At 44.7% G+C, this 21497-nt stretch overlaps 1 protein-coding gene across 3 annotated transcripts in view; it reads right to left on the reverse strand.

The window, feature by feature from the left end:
• LYPD6 (LY6/PLAUR domain containing 6) overlaps window positions 1–18303 on the reverse strand; it is a 41478-nt gene extending 23175 nt beyond the window's left edge. The window contains exon 1 of one of the 3 annotated variants that reach the window (XM_037396838.1): window positions 18220–18303. The gene's annotated coding sequence lies outside the window, so the exon portion shown is untranslated. Of the gene's footprint in view, window positions 1–12950; window positions 13052–14671; window positions 14844–18219 lie in introns of those variants that run through there. The other 2 variants (XM_037396837.1, XM_037396836.1) reach the window with 2 other exon arrangements.
• Window positions 18304–21497: the final 3194 nt, after the last annotated feature.

A 21497-nucleotide genomic window follows, 5' to 3' on the forward strand; every position in this document is an offset into this window, starting at 1 on the left:
ATACTAATGAACTCCCTGGCTTTGCCTATTCACGCTGTAGTGCCACGTTTTTCCCCCAAACAATTTAACATATTTATGTAGTAGTTAATGAACACCAGGTGGTATTGTTCGAGACCCGGCCACGCATAGACGAGGCTGCAGAAGGGCTCTGTTCCCTTGGCAGTTCACCCCAAGTTCATGCTATTTTTTTATTTCCCAACCCACACGTGAATTCCCGCTGGTGCAAGGCATCAAAAATACAGGCAAGCCACAGAGGGAAGGGACACGTATGAGAACAACATGTCCGCTTTTGCTTATTTCCAAAGAGCACATCTAACACCCGGCTGCAGAAGACACCGCACAAATGTCGGCAGCCAACCCTCAGGGAAATAATCGGCAACGGGCTGACCATTCCCAGCTATATGCTCGCAGCACCTACATAAAGTTTAATGAACAACGACCAGAGGCTCGTGCAACGATCCTTCAGATAAGTATCTCATTCTCATTTCTCTCCTGATAGAAAAAAACAAACAGTAGCTTATGTTTGCTTGCGCCCACATCTAGCCAAGTCAAAGGTGGCATGCAAAACCAATTTTGCACACCAAAATAAATAAGAACTTTCTCTTCCGCTATTTTATTATTTGTACTGCCACCCTTTGCTCCATAAGATCTATAACAGACATTGTAGCAAACCTCTCTTTGCAGAGATCTCCATAATTTGTTACACTGAGAGCAAATTTAATCTGATTTCATATTTTCTATCATGCGATACTGAAATTAAAATACTTTTCTCATAAAGCTTTACTCAAAGTTATTCCACTGCCATCCCTCCAATTTTAATGCATATTTTATTCAGCAGGAACATTAGAAAAGCTACATATCATTAAAGTAATGCAAAAGAAACCCAAATTGGAACTGACCAGTGTTCTTTCAGCTGTCTAGTTAATCCATGAGTAAACAAACACTAGCATCATTAATTCATTCACATTTTCAATAGCTTTTCCAGAAAAACAAAACCCAGCATAACCCAAAACAAACAATACTCCCTCTGCTTCATAAGACTTTCAAGTGTTATTTCAATTCAATGGCCAATTAATAATTCAGCACTTGTCCTCCCAGAAAAAGCCATTTAATTCCTTTATTTTTTGTAACTTGTCTGTGGGGAAAAAAAAAAAAAAGCACCTATTAAAATAAAAATTATCATCTCCACCACGATGGGAAGCTATAAAATGCCATCCTCATTTTAGTCACCACTCCCGTGAGCTTTTCAAGCTTCCAGCACCGCACCAATGGGTATCAGTAGGTTTATGGGATGGAGACCTTGGGGTGCTCCCTGGTACTTATACACGCATACATGGCCTGCGAAGCCGAGCAGCAGCATATACGCGCCTTCCTACGGGAAGTTCTTTACCTGTTGCTTGTACAGAAAGCTTCCCTGCAATAGCCACCCCATCTTGTTAACGCAATGTAATGATAATTACAACTTACAGATGGACAAAATGCTCGCCCTGCAACCCGACTCAAGCCAAGCCTGCCAGAGCAATGCAGTCTGTACACGCTGTTCACTGAATAGCTGATTAACATGAGTTTTAATTCATCTTTCTGAAGCTGAAGTGTTCCAAACCACTTCGCTGTTTGGGGGCAACTGATTAGAAAGTGAATTATGTGTAAAATGAAAACTCCAAGAGTAAAGCAAAGACATATTCACTCCCCCTTGTACCAGTGCATTTAATTTTTCATTTGATTTTCGTACAAGATCTGCACCCTCCCCACATTTCACTTATAGTTAATTACTGTCAATCATTCCTCCATTTTACTGCGTACAAATCACATAAAAGCAAGGGTATGGGCATAACACAATATTCTCATTAAAAATACTGATGTTCTATAACAGATCTAAACAGGAAACCATTCCCATGACCATTAATTGTCTGCTAACACGTCATCAAACTAATGCAAATATTTGTTCTTTTTTTAATAACAGTAAATCAAGATACTGCACAGAGAGGTAAACGCTGTCGCACTAGAATCACTGGAAGCACAAAACCAGGTGCGCATCCTCTGGGATTTTTTGCTAAACCAGCCCTATTCATTTGTAAGCAGAAAATATTTTTTTTGGTTTTGCTGCTGGTTTGGGGTTTTTTGTTGTGTTTTGCAGTTGTCGTCTTTTTTTTTTTTCTTGCAATCGTTACTTTAACCCACCAGAAAGAATTACCTGGAGCTCATTGGTTATTTACCATGTCGATTCACGGTTAACTTCAAACAACAACAGCGCACAAGGACAGAAAAAGTGAACCTCCCAGAAATGATGAAGCCCAGCTACCTGATATTTTCCCGAAATAAAAAACTTATATTCATACATTTGTTTCGTCTCATGGCAGAAATAATGCCTACATGAATACTGCCACCTAAAAAAGGGCTAAGGAGGAAGGGGGGCAGGGAGACCACTGGGGACCTTACAGGAAGGCTCTGTGGGCTAGATCCTGGGAGCCATGGGAGCACCGGGCAAACTCTGGTTCTGGTAATAAAAACAAAACAAACAAGAACAGGAGAGTGAAGCACACGAAGGCAAGAGCCTGTAAGCCAGGACAAAGGGCTAGACTTTGCCTGAGATCAGCAGAGAAAAGGGAACAGGAGCTGAGTCATGAAGAGATTGCATTGCCCAAGATGGAAAGAAAACCAAATTCCTTGAACAATTTTACCACATCTCTTTACACTTCACCCCGTAAGAAAACGAGGAAAACATTGAAGCTAACGGGTCTGCTCTCCTGCCCATCTGCATGGAGTCACACCTGTACGAACCAGTACAGGTCTCCTTGACTTGCTTCACTGGCGTGCACCTGAGCGCGCATCTCCACCAACCACCTTACAGCTGGTCACACCAGGTCAGTATGTACTGCTTGGCAACTTTACCAATCTCTGGCATGCTAATTGAAACATAACCCCTACTTGGCATTGGTTAAGCTTTGAACTTCAAAAAATAATTTCCCCCTCCATCTTGGAACATCTCTGCATCACAGTTGTCACCCTTCGGTCTTGTGCCTCTGATAAACCTAGCTGGGGCAGGCTCCTATGTGGGGCAGCCAGGCAACCTCTGCAGGGTTTTTTGGCATCCTCATCCCTCTTTGCCTTCAGCTGTAACCAGCCCCCCACTCTGATGTCTCGTGCATCTGCCCTAACACCTTTGTTAACACCTTCTACCCACCACCCTTCTATGCACTGTCATCTCCACCGCTGTCCATTTCGTCCCGTTGAGATGCTTTCATATCATTAGCTCACCAGATGGCAAATATTATATACAATATTAAATAATGCATTCCATATCAGTAATTGGGAGCTAAGGTGGACCTCCTCCTGCTCCATCTTCCGTCTGCTCCATCAAACCTCTCACCTCCTGGAGATCAAGCTTCACTGCAGACTCCTCTGCTCCTTTGTTTATCTCTTAATCTGCTGTGCCTGTTGCTAGATCCAAATGCCTCATCATCTTGGCATTAGAAAGTCCACTTTCCCAAGGTACAGAGTGTTTATGGAGTATCATCAGTAATTCAAGTGTCTGCCAGCTAAGAGATGTTATCTCCAGAATAGCTGAAGAATACCTCAAAATCATGCTCCAACTCATCTGCCTGAAACGCTCACCTACAGAACATGCTAAAAGCAGATGTAGTTTTCAAAATGTGCCCCCCCCCCCCCCCCCGATTTAACCAGTTGCTTAATTTTCACACATGAATCATCTGGCATTCCACAGGCCACGATATATAGCTTTCATTATGTCACTGCTGACATTTTCAATGCTGGAAGACCATGATTTACTGGTTTTCATTAGACCTGATCTCCACTCTCGGTCCTACCCCCAACTTGTTGAGGAATCCATATCTGATCAGTGAAATGTTGATCTGACTTGAAAATATATTGCTCTTCATCTGCTAATTTCTCTAAAATTGAACTTTTCTGACAATTACTTCCAGTGCTGACAGTGAGCATCTACCCCCATAAATAATGAGCCTGAGAGGACATCTCTTCCTCTGGCCTTGGGAGAAAATGGGCTGCTAGCAAAGACACTCCCCAGCCAAAGCCACAACATTGCTAGATTTTTATCACAACAAATACAAAGGAATATTTAAGCCAAAATAAAACCATTTTCTTTCAAACATTTGAACTGAAACTTTGTACAGTTTTGCTTTCCAACTGAAGCATTAGGCCAACACCATTTTACATCTTTGCTAGCAAAGACCTCCCTAAGCACTGAGAAACCACGTCCAACAAGCTGAAGGCTCCTTTGCATTAGCAAAGCATCGCCCATGGCTCAGCACCGCCAGTACTGCTGTGCAAGACATACAGCTGATAGCACAGCCAGGCCAGCAAACCCAGCCCACACCGTGATTTGAAAAGACAGAGGAAAACAACCAACTCCATAAACTGAACACTATGGCAAGCACTAGAAAGAACTGCTTATCTGAAAGTTTTTACAGATCACAGAAAACCTGAAAAAAAAAAAATTAAATCAGCCTAGACTCATGTATGATAGAAGTTTACTCCGTAAAGCCAACAGGGAGGCTAATCAACAAATGGGCTGAAAAATCAAAAATCTTAGTGGTCTGAAGAATACATGAGAACATGTCTGATAAGAAGCGTTCCAAATTGCTTTCTATGGCACTATTTTAGTTATTTTATCTTTTATGTGTAATTAAAACCTCACAAAAAATTAAATCAGGCCACGTTTTTTTTTATAGGGAATGATGGCCCTTCTAAGAATATTATAGATAAAACATAGTTTACTCAACAACATCTATGATCGTCCCCACCACACTCACCAAAAGATACACATTTTGACACTGAAGGACTGATTTAACTTCCATAATGTCTAATTATGTCACAAGTCACTGGCTACAAAACCATCTACGTGCTTAAAGCCATGTTGGGTTCTATCTAAAGATAAATAGCATTTCTGTTCCCTTTTTAAGTCAAACGTGCACTAGCTGTAAATATCCTGAAGTATCAATGCAAGAAAGACATTAAAAACAGAACCTTAAACAATGGGACATTATTACGGAGCAAACCAGTACTATAAATAGGCAGCAAGATTATCTGATAGAATTCCACACTGGGAAGTGTGGAATGGAAATCAATTATGTCCAGGGAAGAGCCCCCAGCTTCTGCAGCACTGCAGGGAAATTACAGAACTGGGAACCTTTCTGCAAGCTCCAGGCACTGACCATGTTCACCCAGCTCATGACTGAAGTCAACTCTGGTCATACTCAGAAATATAGGCATGGTGCTAGTACGTGCTCACGTGTCGTTTCTGGTTGCAATGATTATTTGTTAGAATCTTGGGCAGGGGGCACAGGAGCTAGAAAAAGCAGTGCCAAGCCAGTGAGGCTCACCATCAGCTGCACATTCGGCCCAACATCTGCCACCTCCCAACCAGAGAACCTTCCCCTTTAGTAATTTCAACCCTTTCATATAATTTTTGAAGAATCATTCAGCCCCTGCTTCCCTTTCATATTTGTTTCCATCCCTGGCAGTGCTCCAGGCCAGGCTGGATGGGGCTGGGAGCAGCCTGGGCTGGGGGGGGGGGTCCCTACCCGGGGCAGGGGTGGGAACTGGGGGGGCTTTAAGGTCCCTTCCAACCCAAACCCTTTTCTGATTCTTTTTTTGTTTTTGCTATGAGAAGCAGTTCATTATCCATGACTCCTTGACTGGTAGATCCTATTTCCAGTAATTATTCTCCCTAAAGTCCCACCAGCGGGGTTAAGAGCTCTGGGCTAAATGAAACATGCTGCTTATCTAGAGATGTAAATACAGCAGCCTCTCTCACATGTTTCTAAACTTTCAATAAATGGTCAGTACCTATGCAGTAAGTAAACTCCCTTTAAGCTTATATGACACATATTGGTCAAGGTATATACATATCCATGTGCTGTTATGTCAACAGACAGCTCTGCCCGTGGATTCTGCACTCCCTAATACACGGGAGCTACACCTGCCCCTGCAGATGAAGTGGGCCAAGAGAAGGCTGAGAAGGGGTGGCCCCACACAAAGCACCCACAGTTGGTGGTGCATGGCCCTCCTTCACCCCAGCATCATGCTCGGCCATCATCTGGCAGAGCCATGCGAGCGGATGGCAGACAAGACTGCACCATGCAAGGATGCTCACGGCATGGGCAGCCATGTGCCTGCACAGCTCCTGCTCCAGCCCTGCACTTGCACACAGCCATCACTTGCAGCAGTACACAAGCTCAAAACCATGCAGTTATCTCAGTGGTTACACCCTCAACACTCATCTCAGTGGAAATCTTCAGGGTTTGCTTCCATATTTAGGTGTAAAGCCTTGCTAACTCCAAAAACGTGTTGGAAACCAGAAATTCCCAGGAGAAGACACTTTACCTGCTCTATTTCCTCTGGCATTCTGGGGCTCAGCACATTGGCATTTGGGTCAGCAGAAAACCTTCCATTGACTTCAAATACTGGCTCCATAGGGCTGCTGGGACACTGCCTGGCAAGGGCAAGCATCGTCCTGCAGAGGCTGAGCAAAGACCAGCGGCAGCATGGCCATGCTCTGGAGGAAAGCTGCAGCACCCACCCGGACCCGGCACCTCCTACACCCACGGCAGCGTTACACATAAGCTCCCAGTTGCAGCCACAGCTCCGAGCACCACAGTTACAAGCGCACAATGAAAATATGTTGCTTGCACCCCAACTCACCCAAGCGCTGGGGCTGAAGAAGGGTTGCCGTGGCACCTCCTGCTATTGCGCTTGCCACTGGGAAACCATCCCGCTCTCGCCCACCATTAGCCACGTCCCTCATCTGCAGCATAAAGAAACCCCTCACAATACAACAAGTGCTTTTAAAAAACATACCTTTCTGCAGAGAAGGGACGGTAACCGAAGAAATCTAGGCCTGCTGAGATGTGGCAGGATAAGGCGTGCAGTAACCCAGCCTCCCAAACCAGGGGAACAGTATCTCTCTGAACTCCTTATAAAGTTATACAGCAGCGTGAGAAGCACCAGGAATTAATTAGAAAACAGGTTTCCATGTCTGATCAGGTGTCTGCTCTTTCTGCTACAGCTTTGTTTCCAAGGAAGGCACAGGCACCAGCCCTGGCTCCTGCAGAACAAGCTGACACCTATTGCTCCATGTACACTCCTGCTGGGGGGGAAGCGTTGCTCAAATACAAATGTTAGAGAAATAAAGAAAAAAATACTGGATAGCAGTTTGCAGAGTTTGCTTTTACGTTTACTCTCTGTGCACATCCATGCCTTCTCCCCTGTGCAATAAAACTAACAGGAAAGCAGGAAAGGTCTCACCCCTCCACAAGTGATTCGTTTCTCCCAGACTTGCCTACTAGAAACCCTAAGACTTTGCACACTCTAGCCACGAAAATTATTCAGCTGAGAAAACAAAATAATCAGTGGTTTAAGTCTTTGTTTTATATCCTTTCGGCTGAAAAAATCAACTTTACAGCAGAAACCAAGTAGCTACAACTCTTGCAAGCTAAACCACCATATGGTCTTAACTGCCAGCACACGTTTGTGATGTTTTTTAGAGTCACTGGGAACACGTGCAATCCTCACAATGCCGGTTCTGCTGTAAATCGGCAGCCCCAGCTGAGCATGGCCTGCGCTGGGACATCAGGTGAATTTTCATCCCCAACAGCACAGAGAGGGGCAGGGCAGGCACCCACTCCCAGAACACAGAACCCACAACTTCACCCGTAACCCTGCCCCTGCCTATACACCTGTATCCGGATCGCTGTAGGAGCTGGGACATTTTTTCTTTCTTCTTGAAGCGGAAGAGAAGAAATAAAAAATGTGCCATACAGCCTCCTGTTGTTATGACAGGCTTGCACAGCTATTTCAGGTTTTGATTTATGATCAGGGGGGGCTGGTTTCTGAGAAGCTCCAAGCCATGCTGCTGTGCCAGAGACACGATGTCATGTAACTGAATTTCTGATTCCCCACCAGTTTGAGCAGCGATATTAAACGCAGCCAAAATGAGCTTCCTGTGCTCAACTGGAAACAAAAGAACACTTTTACAACACTGCCCTCAGGGTTAATAGAAATATATACATCCAACTCAAGGCACAGTTACCATCTTATCGCACTATCAGCTCCTGCGTGCACAGAACAGAAATTCAGCGTGGGCTCTTGTGTGAGGTGGCTGCATTGAAGTCGGTGCGGACAGATGCAGAGGGAGTTCCCACAGCAGCAGGCGGCAAAGCAGCGGCTCAGCCCTGCCCGCCGCGGGACCTTCCTCCCCAGCCGCTCCTTTCCCAAATGCGGAGCACAGCGCAGGGTGGAACACACAACCTCAAACCCCGGCTGGAGACAGAAGAGTTACTCTTTGGAATTCTGAGAAAACACTTGGATCTTAATTTAACACCACTGCCAACTGGTCCTGACAGCTGTAGACAGTGGGGAGTTTTGACCACAATGAAGTCAGGAGTATGATTATGGGTCAGATTTGGAGAGAATCTGCAAAGCAGATGCTACCACTCACACCAAGGCAAATGGCTGCTTAGCTTGAACAGCACGTTACCTGCACAAACACACTCTGCCATCCCCCAGCTGTCCCCCAGCATCAGCCACGGAGGATGCCACCCATGAAGGACTGGGCTGCGCAGGTTTATCTCACACAGCATGCACTAGTCTCACCACCAGCAGCAAATGACAGCCGAAGATCTGGTGATGGTGATGCTTTCTTTAAGCAATCTCGGTGCTTAATTTTAAGCATCAGAGGACCAAAACATTTCAGATGACACAGAAAGTGTGGTATTGTACACTCAAGTCTTGTGTCTTGCAAGTTCTGTCCATGAGCCATGACTTTTCCAATACTTCATAGAATCATTTAGGTTGGAAAAGACCTTTAAGACCATGAAGTCCAACCATTAACCCAGCACTGCCCAGCCCACCACTAAGCCATGCCTCGCTCCAGTGGCACCGAGCTGCTATTCCAGCCACCCGACAGTGCGAGGCAGATGCTGCGTGCACAGACCGCAAATATGTCCCATGTTCAACAAGTCCAACAAGATGGACCTGAACCCCAGGAGCTGGGCAACCAAGGACCAACAAAATAAAGATCCTTGCACCTCCTGGAGCTACAAGGAGACTTAGTGCCCCACCAGAGACCACAGTTACCACCTCACTCCTGAATAATGAACCAGTTATAGTGGAACTGCTGTGAGACATGGTGCCCTGAGGAATACCAAGTTAACGGACACAGATCTGCAGGTATTTTGGATTTGAAAAGAACAAGCAGATACTGAAGTCCTACTTGAAATTCTGGAGAATAATGCAAAAAATCCAACAAATGAATGGTGCTCAGACAGATCTAAGGCTGCTAACTGGTGGTCCAGCCCTGCCAGATGCTGTTGACAGCTACTGAAAGCATACGCAATCATTTCAAGACAAATCACCTTGAAAATAATCCTCCTTCAAGAAAGCTTATGATATCCAACAAATTTAAACCGTTTTCAGACATCCATGAAAAAAGAGGATTGGAAAAACACAGTTATACAGTATGAATGCTGATCAGAGAGAAAAACAGAGTGAAGACAAAGGCTGGCATCAATGAACACAGCTATCAAGTATTCTAAACTAAACGGGACAAAACTCAACCAAATGGCTTGAAGGTGCACTCTGTTCCTGAAGATGCTGGATGTGAGCTAGCAGGTACGGGATCAGCCTTGGAAAAGTGATTCTCCATTGATAACCCATCAAACTGTTATTGGACCACAAATACCAGAGTGAATTTGGAGAGCCAGTGCACATTGTTTTTCCAACATCTGAAGCCGTCTGACAGCTTATGAAATACAAGGGCCTTTCCTGCCTACTAAGGAAGCTACATTTTACTGAAAGTTGCTATATTTTTAAAAAATTCTACAGATAATGTGTGTGCTAAAGACATCACCAGAACACACCCTGTTGGGAAACGGCAACAGGTCAGCTCCTCTCCGTGACTCACTAGCAGTGAACAGCTCATCAGCAAGATGCTCTGGTGTCCACAGAAGCTCTGTGTAGCTTCCACAGCTCTATGCGATAGGTGCACCCACACATCTGTACGGAGACATTTTTCCATTCACAAAAGCAACACAGAAGTGTTGCTGCAAGACTTTAAAAGTTCTTCCCATAACAGGTCCTGTGAATGGATACCAGGTAGAAGCCTTCTGAACACTTGACGGCCTTGAGTCAAGACTGGAGTCAGAACTACCGCAGCAATAAGCATCTCTAATAAAGCAGTGGTTATAATGTTGTTCCTACTTTTTGGAACCTCAATATAATTTTCATTCACTAGCATCAGACAGAGCCCTCCGTGTTTACTTTGACTGCCAAGCCAGGCAAACACCCTCACAGCGTAAGAATTAAAAGGGAAAAAAAGTGACAGACGTACTGTGGTACACACCTTGCGCGGCAACAGTTTGGTGCATGGTCCAAAGCACCAAGACCTGTACTAATCACCTTGAGCTCATTAATTTATGAAGCTTTGGCCCAACTCTAGCGGCTGGCAGATTATCAAGCTCTTAGTTGATGTGATTCAAACTAATCCACTAAAAGGCATTTAAGAGCCAGCTAGGAAATAAGTATTTTTCTATTATTAGAGGCACTAAAAAGTTTTAATGGCACCAGACTCTCAAGGTGAGGGAAACAATGCTCAGGTCCATATGCAAGAATTTCCCACCTCAAATTGCACCACCAGTCAGTGCACCAGGTCATGCAATGGTCATCCCAGCGTTTCTAAACCCTTTCACTAGAGAAGGCAAAAAAGCAACCTGTTATTACTTCTTTCTCCCTTTTTCATCCTTCTTCTGATCCCATCTTCCGCATGATTTACTAGGGAAAGGAGGATTTTGCTGTCGTATCAGAGTGTGTGTCATTATGCACCTTTCTGCTCCTACTCCCATATGTAGCAATGCTCAGAGCCATCAGTGGTATCTGGACGGGCTGGGCATGAAGGTAAGGGCTGCGACATTATCAAACGCACACTGAGGACATCCTCCGAGTGCCTCAGTTAAGGAAACACTGCAGCTTGCATTAGTAGCTGATTAGGCACAAAAACCCCAACCCAAAACACCACCACCACCCCCAAAACAAGAAAGAAAACAACCGAACCAAACAGAGAAAGAAAGAGAGAAAACTTTCAGGTGCCCTGATAATGGAAAAAGAATTTAATTACAAGCCACAAACCAGCATAAGGCACAGAGATGTAAGGAAGCAGGCTTCCTGAGCCGTGGGGCTCACGGGGTCCCTGGTGCAAGGCACGTTGCTGCCCGGTTTGCTGTCAGACTGGGTCATGTTCAAAGATTTTTATTTCATCAGTTCCAGAAAGCCAGAAGCTTGTTGTCTGGACACCAAACCAAACGAAACCACATGTTATTCCCAGATAAAATATTTCAGTATATAAAAAAATTCTACCTTTCTTAAGCAGGTAAACACTCACTTGTTTAACAGTGCTCTTGGCTGCCTCAGCTGAAGTTTGCTTAATAAATCAGTGCCACAGAAAAAGACCCAGGAGAACAAAACCCAATGAGAAAGTCTTTTTCCCTTTTGCCATTTGAGTATCAGATCTAGAACCAAGGTATACTGAGGGAGAAGCTGCTTAAAACCTCTTTTATCTGGGGAAAGACTAACTATGATATGAATTTTTAAAACCTTTTAAAAGCACACAAAAAGCTCTGTAGTCTATTGTATGTTGAAGCAGCATACAGTTTGGTAGATGCAAGCTAAACTCCTGCTGAAAACAACTTCATAGCAATGAAATTCATACTTAGCAGCTTGCCTGATGCTGATAAAACAACTGCAAAATCTTTTCAATCCTTGAAGACCATCTAAGAAATATATATATATATATTTTTTAAGATAGACAGATGTACACACACACATATATATGCATGCACACACACACAGCAGCAGCAGAGATGGGAGGTAAAACAAGGAGGGCAAGGACACTTAGTCTTTTCTTGTCCTGGGGGGTATCCATGAAGTTTTCACTCCCCCCAAACTACTTGTTATCGCTGATTCCCTTGGATGCTCTGAAGCACCACAGTTCCTACCCACAAAATGAGCTCGTTTGGAAGCTGTATAAACCTACCCAAAGTCACAGCCGTTACCACAGCGACACCGGGTTCAAGTTCAATATTTACAGTTGGCTTTGAAAGACGTATCCCTACCCTATGCTGACCCGCTCCTCCAGCGCCGCTCGACACGGTGACCCAAGACGCCGGCCAGCACCCTCGCCAGCCCCTCTGATCTCACCGGCAAGAAGCCTCGCTGGGGACTGGAAGCTCCTTAAGAGAATAAACACATCTCAAGAGATATTAACCGGTGGTATCTGCAGACTGGCATCTGCTTCCTCGGCAGTTTAGCCCCAAATGTTTGTCTGGAAAGAGCACTCTGAAACCAGTAGGGATTTCTAGGAAATCCAGCCCTATACTGGTTAAGCTTTAGACTCTCACTAAGACAAAAATATGAAAACAAAATATGGGAAAATAATATAAAATCCAGTAACTATTTAAACATACAGAATACCACATTAACAGAATTGGTCATGAAAACCCACTAATGCTCATGTCAAAACTACCTTTATCTGAAAGTTTGCCTTGTTTCAGAAAATTCAAATGGTCTGTTTTATTTCACATCATTTAGACCTACAGAAATGCCATAAACCTTATGCGGCAACACTCAAGCAAATATCATGAGACGAGTATTTATCCAACATATACGAATCAAGTCTAAATAACCGCACGTGCACATCAAAACTATCAAACGCATTATCTCGCCTAAACGCACTTCACCGATCGACTCGAAGTGAGCATCGCTGTAATTTCAGGAAGCCTTTCCAAAACAAACATGAGCATCACATGCATCGTCCCTGACAACACGCATGAGAAACAGAGTTAAACTTATCACAACATCTCAGTGGCCACCCGATCGGATATTTTCTGCTTACTGCATTCACATAAAGCGCATGCACTCACCAGAAATGAGCGCGCCGGCTTGAAAAGGTTCAGGTTTGTTTGGGATACTGAAATTACACTGCTGCCCCTTGGGATTTTGGTTGGTGGAAGCCCACGAGAACATATGACTTTAGCAACAGATGCACAGAGCGTTATCTTAAGATGCTAAAATTTTATCAAGGACTTCCATTATTCTGGAGACAAGAGCTATTGTTTCCAACTCACGTCAGCGCTATTTTGGGAAACTGGTTATACACACAGTCACCCAAATTAGTTTTCATTCGATTGTTTAAAAATAACATCTGAAAAAGTAACCTAACTTAATGTACTTCATTTACTTCAAAAAAAAAAAAAAAGAATTACACATGTTAATATGAAACAGGAAACAAATGAAACTGCACAAGAAAGCTTGGAGCTGGCAAACAGAAATCCAGTGGTTTAAGTGAAAGAATATTTCAGCTTGATTTTCCTTCTCCTTCCTACCAACCTTATTTTCAGGTGGCCAAAACCCTTATGGCATACCTTTACCTCCTCCTCCAAAGCACAACTGTAGACACACGTTATTTACTTAAAAAAAAAAACAAACATCCTGCAGCTGACTAAGCTCCAGAAACCAGCCTGTCAGACCCCCCCTGCACCACCCAGCCAAACCCCCTGATTTCTGTAACAGCAATGTGAATATCAGGGCATGAAAGGACAACAGGCTGCGACCGCCCCGCCTGCGCTCCAGCACGAGTGCTGGAAAACAGCACGGACCAGCATTGCGAAATGATTCCATTTGAAAATCTTGTCATGAATAAAGGAATGAGAACAGCAAAAGGGAACGGGGACTGGAGTTAGCTATTTCCAATTATTAAGGGAGAGGGGGGAATTTAAAATTATTAATAATAATCAAACAGTAACACAGTGCCAGTTCATATAAGTTCCCGTGAAAAGTTTTTTTGTTGGTTTTGGGGTTTTTTTTTGGGGGGGGGGGGGTGTTTTTTGGTTTGGTTTGGTTTTAGGATTTTTTAAATTGCCCTTGGGCACTTCACAGCCATATCTAATAAGCTCAAAATTAGGCAAGGTTATGAGTGCTCAAGCCTTCAGCTTGCATGACTTCCAGTTTTCCAGAACCATTTTATTCACTGCACTATAAACCAGTTTCTGAATCCCAATGATTTGGTCTGTAAATCTGTTTACATGCTTTTCTTCTTTTACACAACACATCCCTTAGTACAGAAACACCCTTATGGATACAAACCCCAGCAATTTTGTAAGCTGCCTAGTGCTGAAATACTCACAACATTAACGTTTTGCCGGCCAAATACCACCAGTATACAAAGGAATCACCCGACAGCTAGTCAGCCAGCTACCTACAAGTCATAATTCGTCTGTACAACAGCTAATGAGATAAAAGCAGATACATACAAAAGCAGTAGGTTGACTGATACAAAGTAATTGCAGGTAGAATTCGATGACAGTAATTTATGTATTTCTATTAAAGGAAAGGTGGTTGTATAGGAAGCGAATGAAAGGTCATATACACCCCTCCACCCCCCCTCCAAATTTAAAAAGAATGCACAAGGGATTTTATATACTATATGGACATGTAAAAGGAAAAAGGACACAGTAAAACTTTTAGCTATAATTGACTCCATTCCTCCCACCCCTTCCTATCATATTTAGCAGTTTATACATCATATTTAGCTGTTTATGTAAAGCCAGGCAAGGCAGCAAGGCGAGCCCCCGCAACAGCTTACTTGGAAATACATGCCAACGGAGCCACACGCAGGATATTTTATGTCCTCATCCCGAATACATCCCAATATTTAACTTCAAGGTTTCCACAAAGGATTTTCTGAGTATTACAGCAAAGCGAAGTCCTGGCACGAAGGGCCGCTCCTCCCGTGTGCATCTGTAGCATCCCTTCTGAGAGAGACCCAGTCCTACCACCCTGCCTTGGCACTGCTGCGAGCCAAATAAATGGCAATATTGTGGACTGGGACGGGATCGCGCCCTGCGGCGCTGGCGAAGGGTCTGAGCTGAGGAGCACGTAGACGCAAAGCCCTGCAGCGTACAAATGGCAGCAACATTTAGAGAAAACTTTTCCCTTTTTATCACCTGCCAAGTGATAAACTGTTATTTTATTCGGTATACAAATGTCAAAAATATTTAACAACTATATAAGGTCCGTGACCAAGCAGTACCACCTACATACATAAATTTCCACTGTAAAACCCTCTCAATTTCCACAGCAGCTTTATACAAACTATATCAGAGACAATGAAGCACAGCGTACGCACACCAGACCAAATACTGGCGCTTACAGAAAACAACGATTATTGCTGCGAACATATGGCAACTGAGGGATAAGAACTATGCTCCTCTCTGAGTAGGTCACACCGCACAACAAAGAACACAGTAAATTCACCGGGGTAAAATGGGCATCTAAGGTCTCCTACAGCTATTGTAATACTTGGCAACAAGGAAAACTATGAGGAATTAGTCGCTTTTTTGTAAGAGAAAGGCGGCTTTCCAACAAGCAGGTAGTCTTGCCAGTCAAACTAACCATCCTCCCCCAAGAAGTCACAGAATCCAAAATAAGTCAAGAAAAAGATGAAATAAACGTGGGATATGTTTGTACTCATGCCCTTCCTCACCAGTTATATCACAAGGAGGTATTGTCTAACATAAAAATCTATGCAGAGTGCCAAAGAAGTACCAGCATTCCTACCTCACCGCCCACTTCGTGCTATTCTCACTCAGTAAATATCTTGTTACAAAAGGAAGATACCTATCAGCAGTCGGGATATGCCATATTTTACCCAGGAACCACGTCACCCACCGTGGGATTAAAATAACAGTTCGTTTTCAAGGCAAATTAATTTTAACTAAATATGTCTTACTGAGCTTTATCAAACCAAACCATCAGCCGCACCAATACGTGCTTCGACCTCTTCTGCAGCATTCACCATTGCCCAAGCTCAGCTGTGGCATCATTTGACCCCTGTGAGTTCTTCTTCCTATTCCATCGCATCGATTTGAGAGACACTACATGCAATGTGGGGGCCAGGAAATACGAGGAGGGCTATAGCTTACTGTGGCCAGGCTCATACATGGCTAAAAACCGTCTTGAAGGATATACAGCAATCATTTCAGTCCTCCTTAAACCCCTACACTTGCCGATCGATCCAGTTTCTAACAGTAGCGGGAAGCTTGGACAAGCCAAGGGGGTCAGAGTTTGGCTTCCACTGGGAAACCCCGATCCTCCTCATGAGCAAAAACTGAAACAATAATTTATTCTATTTCCAAACTACATTGTAACTTATACTTTACCTTTTACACCAGAGAATTAGGGGAAATCAGACTCAAGATCAGACACACGAACGCCAGATAATTAAACAAGCGGATCGCTGACGCATAAATCAAGTTTTAGATTTACAGTGAACAAGTCTTCTACTGTAATACAACCAGGGTGACTTTTCAAACATTTTTATGTCAGCACCAGCGTAAAAAAGAAATCCAGTGGAAACTCAAAGGGTCGAATTCCCTCCCCGCTGGCATCTCCCAGGGCCGTACAGGAGGCAGCAGGGTCAGACCCCGGGACCAGCCTGATTGAAAGCCAGCCCTTGGTGTCTGCATAACTAGCTGGTTGTGTGTTGGGAATCATTTTATCTGAGCAGTACTAATGAGCTAAATCACTATTATTATTATTATTGCAGCGATCACCCACCCATGAGCGCCTGACCCATGATTTATTTTTACCTTGTTCCACTGCAAAGCGAGTGTGGATCTAGTGAAGAAATCTCATCCTGGCACCTCCTCTCTAGCAGCTCGTGAAGCCTGCAAGCCCACCGCTTAATAAAGCAAAACCACCTACATTTTCATTTCAGCTATCCTTCTTCAAGCGCTGGTTACACAGCGGAGGGCACTGTTACATTTCCATGCCAGAAAACCAAACAGGCAGGTCTGAAACCCCTGGGGCTCCGCAGCCGGGGCTGGAGGGGATGCAGGAGCCTGCCCGACCCCCTGACAGCCCCGTCCAGCAGCAGCCCTGAGCTCTGATGCAGCGAGATAGCCATATCTCTGTGCAAAGCAGGGCTCCCACAGCAATAAAAGCAAAAAAAAAAAGCAACAAAGATAGCTCTAAAGGTATGTTAATGACCACACTGGGGATCTCCACCCAGCTCACACTGAGATCTTTGGTATTTATTAATTTCCACAGAACAAGCTCTCTAAGGCAACATAATTTTTCGATTTTTTTTGGTGGGGGAGAGAGAATCGATATGGTGTGCCAGCTCTGCCCATTGGAAGCTCACAATCCACAACAGCCATCAGCCCTGTACTCTGGCGTGGCCTTAAAATGAACCTCATGTAGACAAAAAAGACAAACCACAGCCCCTCTGCACAGCCTGGACTTGTGCTGCTATAAAAATCAATAAACACACACCTAAGAACATACCGTGTTGAACACAGCGGATACTCCTGCAGGTAGCCCCATGGTTTGGGCAGGTTTTTATAGCTGTCGATATCTACTACCAAGTCAAAGTTTCCAAAATATAAAAGAAATTATGCTGATTTATGAAAGAAAACAATTTGTAAAAAACCTATGTTTTCATAAGCAGGCTCTCCAAAAAAAAAAAATTGTAAGAAGAAAAATCACACCCACGGTCTCCTGTCACATCCAAATAACCCACTGGGGAGCAGGGCAGGACCAACAGCCACCGAACTGCGCCTTGCCCGCTCCATCACCCCACCTTCCCCCAATGAGCACCCAGACGTGCCTTTTCCCCCTGGAAACACCCGCTTTGGAGTTCCAGCATCTCAGAGCTGAGCCCCATGGGCTGAACCCCAGTCCCCCGTCCTGGCCACCGAACACCCACGCAGCCACGGTCCCCCCCAGGTAGCTGACTGCGGTAAGAGGGTGACCTGGGGGGTAAGGGGTTGGGTAGGTGGGGGGATCGCCAGGACTGGCCCCCCACCCCAGTCCTCTCACAAATACGGGGTGCAGTTCTGCTCTTTTAACGGATTGCCTAATCTATACCTTGAATTTAAATAATCCATACCTTGAGTTTCAATAATCCACACCCTTGAGTTTCAATAATCCTTATATTGATTTTTAAATAATCCGACTGATCGTTGAATGAACTGAAGTTTGTTGAGTGACGCCACTCCCCGCGCACCACGGGTGGTACGCTTGCCCAAGCACTCGCCAACCCAAGCGACTCTTAAGACCAAGATCACTTTTTCCCCCTGTAACAGAGAAAAAGACGAGACAGCAGAGATTCTGCGGAACAGAGATGCGTACCTGTGGAGCACGTGCGTGCCAGCCCGTGGCTCAGGGGGTTTCCATTTGGCAGGCGGCAGCCCCGGCCCCCCCCGGGCACTGCCCGCTACAGCCCCCCGGTCCCCATGGCCGGGTGGCGGGCTGCCGGCTCCCCCCTCCCACAGCCAGCAGCAGCCACGCCGCTGGCTCATGGGATGCGTGTGCCCGCTGCAGCTCTCCTCGGCTGGAAAAGGAAGATTAGGATCTTTGCTGGGCACAGCTTGTGCTGAGCTCCAGCTTCTTGCAGTGCTTCATTAAAAAATTAGATGCTGGATTCTTCCAAGTGTAGCTATACATATCAAACAACTATGCTGTTATTCTAGTCTCTTACGCAAGTCGGCTTTGTTTCAGGGGAAAAAAAAAAAAATCTACAGACAATCAAACATAAATTCAAAAGCCTGGGGAATTAGCAGGCAGCCGGGGAGAGGAATCACATCCCGTCGCAGCGTGGCACGGCTGCTGCCCTCCGCAGCGGCGAGCGGACAGAGCGCCTTGCCAGCGCGACTCAGCTATGAAATACAAACACTCCTGCCTGCCGGGTTACCTTGTTCCCAGCAGCTTTTCCGCTCCGAGGGGCTGATCCGCTCTTCACAAGGGTCAATAGTGAGTGATTTCTATCTGCTCCAGCTGGGAGTGTCTTTCCAGCGATGAATCATGCTGGTTTATCCCAGCATAATGTTACAGAACGCTTTACTCAAGCAAAACTCCACATATGAAGCTGCAGGTTTTCATCTCTTGCCAATTTCAAGTGGGTTTTGTTATCGTTAAAGGAACGAAATTACGTATATCTCACTGTATTCAAGTCTGTTTCTCAACAGACTGAACATAAATACCTACACATACTTAGAGAAGCATGACATCACATTTTAGCTCAGTTAAGTGGCTTTTAGATAACAAGCAATGCCCCGTCCCTGAGAATGTAAAGATTAGATAAAATATTGAAGAAGAGCGGTGACTTCCAGCCGTTTGTTTGCACATACTCTAGTGTAAAGTTTAACAACACAATTTAATTCATTTTGGTACATTAATTAGTCATGCAGAAAGTATTCAAAACAGACGAAGCAACAATTCATCAAAAAAGCATTAGTATTAAATCAGCATTGGCTGCCAGTTGAAAGCTGCTAATAAAGGCAGGAATGCTTTCGCTGATGGGAGAAGCTACACAACCTGTCTCCTGCTCCCAGCACACAAATCAGGGGCAGGGGCTCCAGCAGCAGCCCAGCACGGCATCACCGGTCTTTCCTGTCCATGCTGCTCCCATTTCCTCTTGCAATATTTATGGGAATATCATCTACAAAATATATAGCTCACTCAAACAGCTCTCCACCGCGGCCAAAGATAGCTTTGTCCTCTGGGTTTTGAGCAGTGCCATGGTGTATGCTCCTATGTGTAATTTCATTTTTTAAGAGTTTCTCTGTCGATATAACCACTGTTCGCTCACAGGAAAGGCTGCAAAGTCAGCCCCATTTCTTTAATTAATTGCTTATTATTTACTTAGCCTGCACCTTGGAGAGGTTCATGTTGTCCTCTTAGGGTTACTGTAGCACAAATATTCATTTTAGAAGATTCCTTAGAGTTTTGCAGGGCAGGTGATTTGAAAGGCAGATGCCAGCTCTGGGTGTAAGACCTTAGTCAGGGCTGGGCGTGGAGATGCAAAGCTTGGTGCTGAGCAGGCAGTGCTTGGATGGAGAGGACAGGAGCCAGAAAGCCCATGCAAGGAGGATGCTATGGCAGCCCCAGTGGGACACAGGGCACGGCTGCGGCCAAGGAAGGGCGTCTGACTGGGTACCCTCACCCGGTCACAGACTGCATCAGGAGGCGGCTGTGAAACTGGCTGTGGCACAGCAAGCCTTCCACAATCCTCTAGGGACTGAGGTGGTAGCCAGCCTTCCCCGCCACCCCCCCACCCCCCCAAAAAAAGGAAAAAACGGGTGGAGAAAGAAATCTCCTTTTCAGGGGAGCTAATGGGCAAACAAGGTTAGAAGAGTGGAACAGACCCTGAGCGTTGCTAACAGACAGCAGACACCCTGGGACAGAGTTCCTGACTCAGCTCTAAGATCATCCTTCAGACTGAAAAACCCTAGCCTGATACACAGGATTTAGTAATACATAAGTAATTATTTTCATATTTATTCCCACGAATGCTATTAATAGGAATAGAGTCATCTGGCTGGAGCTTTCAGTGCTTGTGAATCATCCCAACGAATCAATCACGGCAATACAGACAAGGAGCTTACTGAAGAGAAGACAAAAGGAACAGCAAGGCTATGGGAAGGCATTGCCAAGATGAAAAGTTTAAAAGGACAGGCAAGAAATCCCACAACAGTGTCAGGATGATGAAGGCTATATGTCCCGTGAAGGTTGCAAAAGCCTTGTGTTTCTGTAAGGGAGATTATGAGGTCAAAATGTCTAATTGAGAATTTATTCCAGCTCACTTCACCAGTATCTGTAGAAGGTACACCTATACATTCACATACAGTCAGGCAGTTACTTAAAACAGCCTGGAAACTTGGTATATAAAACCACTCATAAAATTATGGAAGTTATGAAATAAATTGCAAAGCATTTTAAGAGTCCCGTACAGACTCGAGAATTAAAGAAATAATTGATGAGAACCATAAAAAAAGCTAGGCAATTTATTGTGAAAGACATTTTTATCTTCTCCTAAGGAGGATTGCCGACTACAGCCAAGCATCATATGCATCCCTGTGCTGAGCCTGAGCACTGACATGCAATATTTCAGGCAGGTTCACGAGCAGCAATTAACCGCAATGCTCCAAGTGAGTGCTACAGTGCCTCACGCCAATTTGAACCAGGGAATCCCGGAGCATCGAAGGCCAGCTATTAATAGCTGTTATTAATTCATTAATTTGAAAGATTACAGGAAAGAATTACCAATCGTAGACAAAACCGGCTGGCTACATCAGTTCTGTTGATAGGGAATCCTAGATTTGTCCTTATGGTGAACGAGGGAGTGACGTCTGTTCCCTCGGGAATGGCTGGTGGGTTTGGGGGGCCTTAAGTGCTGTGACTCTGCCTTTGTGTGCTATGCAAAAATAGATTTAAATTTTCACATCTCTTCAGACACTTCCTAATTGTCCAGGCATGCAAACACATTGCTATTTAACAGTATCTGCAGCACAGCCCGTGGTTGCTGTGCCAACATTCAATGCACTTTATTCATCCTTTTGCTTGTGAAGGTTTATGAATGATCGCTTCATAGCCAGGGAACATCAAAGCCATTTCTTTAGCCTCATATA

Source organism: Falco rusticolus, chromosome 8 (genome assembly GCF_015220075.1).
Source record: "Falco rusticolus isolate bFalRus1 chromosome 8, bFalRus1.pri, whole genome shotgun sequence".
NCBI classification, from domain to species: domain Eukaryota; kingdom Metazoa; phylum Chordata; class Aves; order Falconiformes; family Falconidae; genus Falco; species Falco rusticolus.